The sequence below is a fragment of the Aotus nancymaae genome, unplaced genomic scaffold (genome assembly GCF_030222135.1).
Source record: "Aotus nancymaae isolate 86718 unplaced genomic scaffold, 86718_ANA_hifiasm-v0.15.2.pri h1tg000004l, whole genome shotgun sequence".
NCBI classification, from domain to species: Eukaryota; Metazoa; Chordata; class Mammalia; order Primates; family Aotidae; genus Aotus; species Aotus nancymaae.
Genome location: NW_026988415.1, coordinates 29918910 through 29925119, shown reverse-complemented (window position 1 = coordinate 29925119; position 6210 = coordinate 29918910).

Below are 6210 nucleotides of genomic sequence, written 5' to 3'. Positions count from 1 at the left end.
GAGGTGGAACTTACCATAATTTCTTTCTCTCCACCCACAATGTAAATTTTTTCCCTGAGTTGGATTCCTCTCTACCGTCAGTCTCCCTCCCTGGAAGATTTACCCCAGCAAGGGTGTCTTCCTTCAGATGTATGTGAGTAAGTTAGTTTCTGACCCTGTTCTGCTTCTTCCTCCTCCTGCTCTGATGTTGGCACATCCTTAGGAAGTCAGCTACTCCACCCCCTCTACCAGGATGTGGCCCAGTGAGAGTAAGGTATCTTGCACTTCTGCTTTCTGGGAGGCCAACTGGCCAAGACTGAACCGCCTAGACCCCCCACCCTTACCACTGTCATTCTACTGACTGACCCCACATGCTCACTTTTTTGGTTGTTTGCTCCATTGTCCCTGAGATCTTAGAGGAAGGCTTCTTAACTGGAGGTGACTTGACCCCCTAGGGAACATTTAGTAATGCCTGGAAACATTTTTGGGGCAAAGTTGCCATTGACACCCAGTGAGTAGAGGCCAAGGATGCTGTTAAACATGCTACTATGCACAGGTAGCCTCCCACAACAAAAACTCACCTGGCCCCTGCTAACAGTAGTGCAGAAGTTGAGAAACACTGACTTAAAAGGAACGCCTTCCTCACTAGAATGTGTGATGGCTACTCCACCAGCTGGTTTGTCCTCAACGAGCCTTTTGCTGGTCAACCCACCAATAAGATCTCCCACTGGGAGATCTCTCTCGCTAATAGCTGTTTGGACCCTCAATTACAACTGTCTGCCCCCTCACATGCTTGCATGCCACAAGTCGTGGTGGTCTGCTCAACCTTCATTCCTAAGTCTGAACTTCATCTGCAGGTTGGCCATACTCGAGAACCTGAGGGTGCTCAAGGTCTGCTTCATGATCTCTGTGGCTAACTCCGCCACTTTCTGGTGAAGTGAAGGCTTTCTCATTACTAGCAATCATCCAAGTTAACTAGGCCAAACAATTATAATTCTATTGCTACTACCACCTATGAAGCACTATAGTTGCTTTTTCTATTTTTTTGAGACAGAGTTTTTGCTCTTGTTGCCCAGGCTGAAGTGCAATGGCATGATCTGGGCTCTCTGCAACCTCCGCCTCCCAGGTTCAGGCAATTCTCCTGCCTCAGCCTCCCTAGTAGCTGGGACTACAGGCACCCACCACCAAGCCCAGCTAATTTTTTGTATTTTTAGGAGAGATGGGGTTTCACTATGTTGGCCAGGCTGGTCTCAAACTCCTGACCTCAGGCGATCCACCCTCCTCAGCCTCCAAACTGCTGAGATTACAGGCGTGAGCCACCATGCCCGGCTCTGAAGTAGTATAGTTTTTTCAATAAAATGAAACCGAAAACCTCTAAGTTATTATCCCTGAGGGAGAAGCAGTAAGTTGGGAGGACTTGTCTACTGAAGGACAAAAATATGAACTCCCAAATCAATGGAGAGACCTATTTTGTTAGAATTATAAAGCGTTGATTTCTCTCCTTAATATCTGTCAGTTCAACACCACCCTAGTCAAAATCCCAGAAGGATTTTTTTTTTTTTGAGATAGAGTCTTGCTCTGTCACCCAGGCTGGAGTGCAGTGGCGTGATCTCGGCTCACTGAAACCTCTGCCTCCTTGGTTCAAGCAATTCTCCTGCCTCAGCCTCCCCAGTAGTTGAGATTACAGGTGCATGCCACCACGCCTGGCTGATTTTTGTATTTTTAGTAGAGACAGGGTTTCACCATGTTGGCCAGGCTGGTCTCAAACTCCTGACCTTATGATTTACCCGCCTCGGCCTCCCAAAGTGCTGGGATTACAGGCATGAGCCACTGTGCTCAGCCAGGACTTTTTTTTAACTTGGCAAAATGATTCTAAAATTTATCAGAAGTGCCTGTAGTTCCAGCTACTCAGGAGGCTAAGGTGGGAGGATTGCTGGAGACTAGGAGTTGAAGACCAGCCTGGGCAACATAGCAAGACTCCATCTCAAAACAGGAAAATTAAAAAATAAATTTATCAGAAGGAATAAAGATGTACAAATAACTAAGAAAATACCGAAAAAGAGGATTAAGGAGCAGAAGCTTGCCCTAGCTAACATTAAAATGAATAATGTAGCTAATTAAAATTGGACATTTTACCCATAAAAATTAAAACTAAAAATAAACTGGACATTTACTAATACAGAAATAGGCAGAAGGATATAATAGGACACAGAATCTGTATGTATTTAAAAATGTATATAATAAAGGTTGTATTTCTGCTGGGCACAGTGGCTCACACCTGTAATCCCAACACTTTGGGAGGCAGAGGTGGGTAGATCACCTGAGGTCAGGAGTTTGAGACCAGCCCGGCCAACATGGTGAAACCCCATGTCTACTAAAAATGCTAAAAATTAGCTGGGTGTGGTGACACATGCCTGTAATCCCAGCTACATGGGAGGCTGAGGCAGGAGAATTGCTTGAACCCAAGAAGTAGAGGTTGCAGTGAACCAAGATTGTGCCATTGCACTCCAGCCTGGGCAACAAGAACAAAACTCTGTCTCAAAAATAATAATAATAATAACAGTGTTGGGATTATTCAATAAACAGTGTTGGAATAATTAGCTAAGCATTTGTACCTTTTTTTTTTTTGTGAGATAGAGTCTCACTCTGTCGCCCAGGCTGGAGTGCAGTGGCTGATCTTGGCTCATTGCAACATCCGCCTCCCAGGTTTAAGGGATTCTCCTGCCTCAGCCTCCTCAGTAACTGGGATTACAGGAGCATGCTACCACACTTGGCTAAATTTTGTATTTTTTAGTAGAGACAAGGTCTTACCATGTTGGCCAAGCTGGTCTCGAACTCCTGACCTCAAATGATCCACCACTTTGGCCTCCCAAAATGCTGAGATTACAGACATGAGCCATTGTTCCCGGTCTTATGCACAAAATTTAAGGGATATCTATTTACACAAAAATAAATTTCATATTGATTTGAGATTTAAATGTAAAAGACAAGGTCCTTTAAAAACTAAAACTGGGCATAGATTGCTATATGTAAAGTCTTGAGATGAGGAAAGTCTTTCTAAAGAAGACTTAAAAACCAGAAGTCAAAAGGAAAAGCAATTAATAAATTTGATCATATAAAATTTAAATTTAAAAGATGATAAACTGGACGCGGTGGCTCACACCTGTAATCCCAGCACGTTGGAAGGCCTGGGCAGGAGGATCACCTGAGGCTAGTTTGAGAACAGCCTGGTCAACATGGAAAAACCCCATCTCTACTAAACATACAAAAATTAGCTGGGCATGGTGGCACATGCTGTAATCCCAGTAATCCCTGTAATCCCAGCTACTCGGGAGGCTGAGGCAGGAGATTCCCTTGAACCCTGGAGGCGGAGGTTGCAGTCCACTGAGATTGTACCACTGCACTCCAGCCTGGATGACAGAGCAAGACTCTGTCTCAAAAAAAAAAAAATTATAAGGTCAAAAGAAAAGTAACAGTAAAATGTTTGTAGGATACATGATAGGGTAAGGATAAATATACTAAGTATAAAAAGAGCTCTTATAAGTCAGTAAGATGAAATTTCTCAATAAGAAAATGGGTAGGCCAAGTGCAGTGGCTCACACCTGTAATCCGCGCACTTTGGGAGGCCAAGGCAGCCAGATTGCCTGAGGTCAGGAGTTCGAGACCAGCCTGGCCAACATGGTGAAACCCTGTCTCTATTAAAAATACAAAAATTAGCCAAGTGTGGTGTTGCATGCCTGTAATCCCAGCTCTTTGGGAGGCTGAGGCAGGAGAATCACTTGAACCCAGGAGGCGGAGGTTGCAGATCTCATCACTGCACTTCAGCCTGGGCCACAGGAAGAGACTCCTCAAAGAAAAAAAAAAAAAAGATAAGAAAATGGGTAAAGGACATGAATAGGCAATTTGCAGAAGAAAAAATTCAAGTGGTCAGTAAACATAGGAACTAATGTTCAATTTTATTATTAAATAAATATAAATTAATACTAGTCAAAGGAGGAGGTGGAAACATCTTTTTTTTTTTTTTTTTTTTTTTTTGAGATGAAGTCTCGTTCTGTCACCCAGGCTGGAGTGCAATGGCGCAATCTTGGCTCACTGCAACCTCCACCTCCTGGGTTCAAGCAATTCTCCTGCCTCAACCTCCCAAGTAGCTGGGACTACAGGCATGTGCCACCATGCCCAGCTAATTTTTGTATTTTTAATAGAGACAGGGTTTCACCATGTTGGCCAGGATGGTCTTGATCCCTTGACCTCATGATCTGCCCACCTTGGCCTCCCAAAGTGCTGGGATTACTGGCGTGAGCCACTGCGCCCAGCTAAACATCTTTTTTAAACTGTAAGAAGGAAGAAAATGATAAACATCTGATATATCTGGTCTAAAAAAAAGTTGGTACAACTTCAGAGACACTTTATCTGGTTTCTTTGCTTTCTCTCCCTGCTTCTCACTCCACATAAATCTACTTCTCCCCATAGGAGTTCCCTTCTAGACATCTTGACATCATGGTGAAAATGGAGAGTCTTATTAGGCATGTCAAGAAAGGCTCTCCCTCCCAGTTCAAGTTTGCTTGTTTGGTTGTTTTGTTTGTTTGTTTGAGAGACAGACCTTTTTACCAAGGTGGCTAACACCAAGAATTAACTTGTCCAGGTGAGGACTCACCCCTGAGTCACACAGGTTTATGTTACTCTGGTTAACTGAAACATAGAACCACATCTAAGGAAACTGCAACAACCACGGCACTCATAAAACAAGAATCACACTTAGTCATTCAAGTGGGCTCAGTACAGGAAAGTAAATAATGATAAAAGAAAACAGAGTGTGGAAGGGAATTATGATGTTAATAACTCATATAGTGCTTAAATGCATGCCCGGCACTGTTCTAAATTAACTCCTTCAACGATCACTACAACTTTGTTAGGTAATGACGAATATCCCTCATTTTGTGAATGGGGAAACTGAGCCACGGCAAAGCTAGATAGCTTGAGATCACACAATAGGTGGCAGTGCCGGAATTTAAACCCAGAGAATCTGGTGTAACAGTTCACACTCTTTAGCCACCACGTTGAGAGGAATCAAGGGAAAAAGAAGAGAAAGAAGAGAGATCTAAGAGAACAAAAAGGGAAGGAAGGAGGAAGAAAAACTCAATTAACTGACACCAGAAAGCAATTGCTACATGGTACCCATCCTCCTTTTCAGGCCCACACCCAGATCCTTGCAATCCCCACCTCTGCCTCTGTTATCAGGCTTCCTAAAATGGTATGATTTGGGTATAAATGTTAAAACAATTTTTTTCACAAACAAATGGTGTCCAGAAGAATTGACCTACTTCCTTCCTTCCTTCCTTCCTTCTTTCCTTCCTTTCTTTTGTTTTTGAGACAGAATCTTGCTCTGTCACCCAGGTTGGAGTGCAGTGGTGCAATCTCCACTCACGCAACCTCTACCTCCCAGGTTCAAGTGATTCTCCTGCCTCAACCTCCTGAGTAGCTGGGACAGGCATGTGCCACCACACTCAGCTAATTTTTGTATTTTTAGTAGAAACAGGGTTTTGCCATGTTGACCAGGTTGGTCTTGAACTCCTGTCCTCAAGTGATTCACCTGCCTTGGTATCCCAAAGTGCTGGGATTACAGGCATGTGCCACCGCACTGGCCTGATATTGTTTCTATTGTATTTTATCTTAGATTCAGGGGGTACATGTTCTTGTCTGTTACATGAGTACATGAGTATATCCTGTGCTGGGACTGGGCTTCTAGTATAGCCATTACCGAAATAGTAAACATTGTGCCTGATAAGTAATTTTCCAACTCTCTCCCCAACATTATTATTATTATTGAGATGGAGTCTCACTTTGTCACCCAGGCTGGAGTGTAGTGACACAGTCTCGGCTCACTGCAACTTCCGCCTCCCCAGTTCAAGCAATTCTCTTGCCTCAGCCTCCCAAACAGCAGGGATTACAGGGGCCTGCCACCACACCCAGCTAATTTATGTATTTTAATAAAGACGGATTTCACTCTGTTGGCTAGACTGGTCTCAAACTCCTGATCTTAAGTGATCTACCTGCCTCGGCCTCCCAAAGTGCTGGGATAGAGGCATGAGCCACTGCACCTGGCTGTATTATTTTTTATATTACAAACAATTGTTTTCAGAAGGAATCCATGTGTGAATTCAGGAATATATAGATGCTGCCTCGGCCAGGCACCGTGGCTCATACCTGTAATCCCAGCACTTTGGGAGGCTG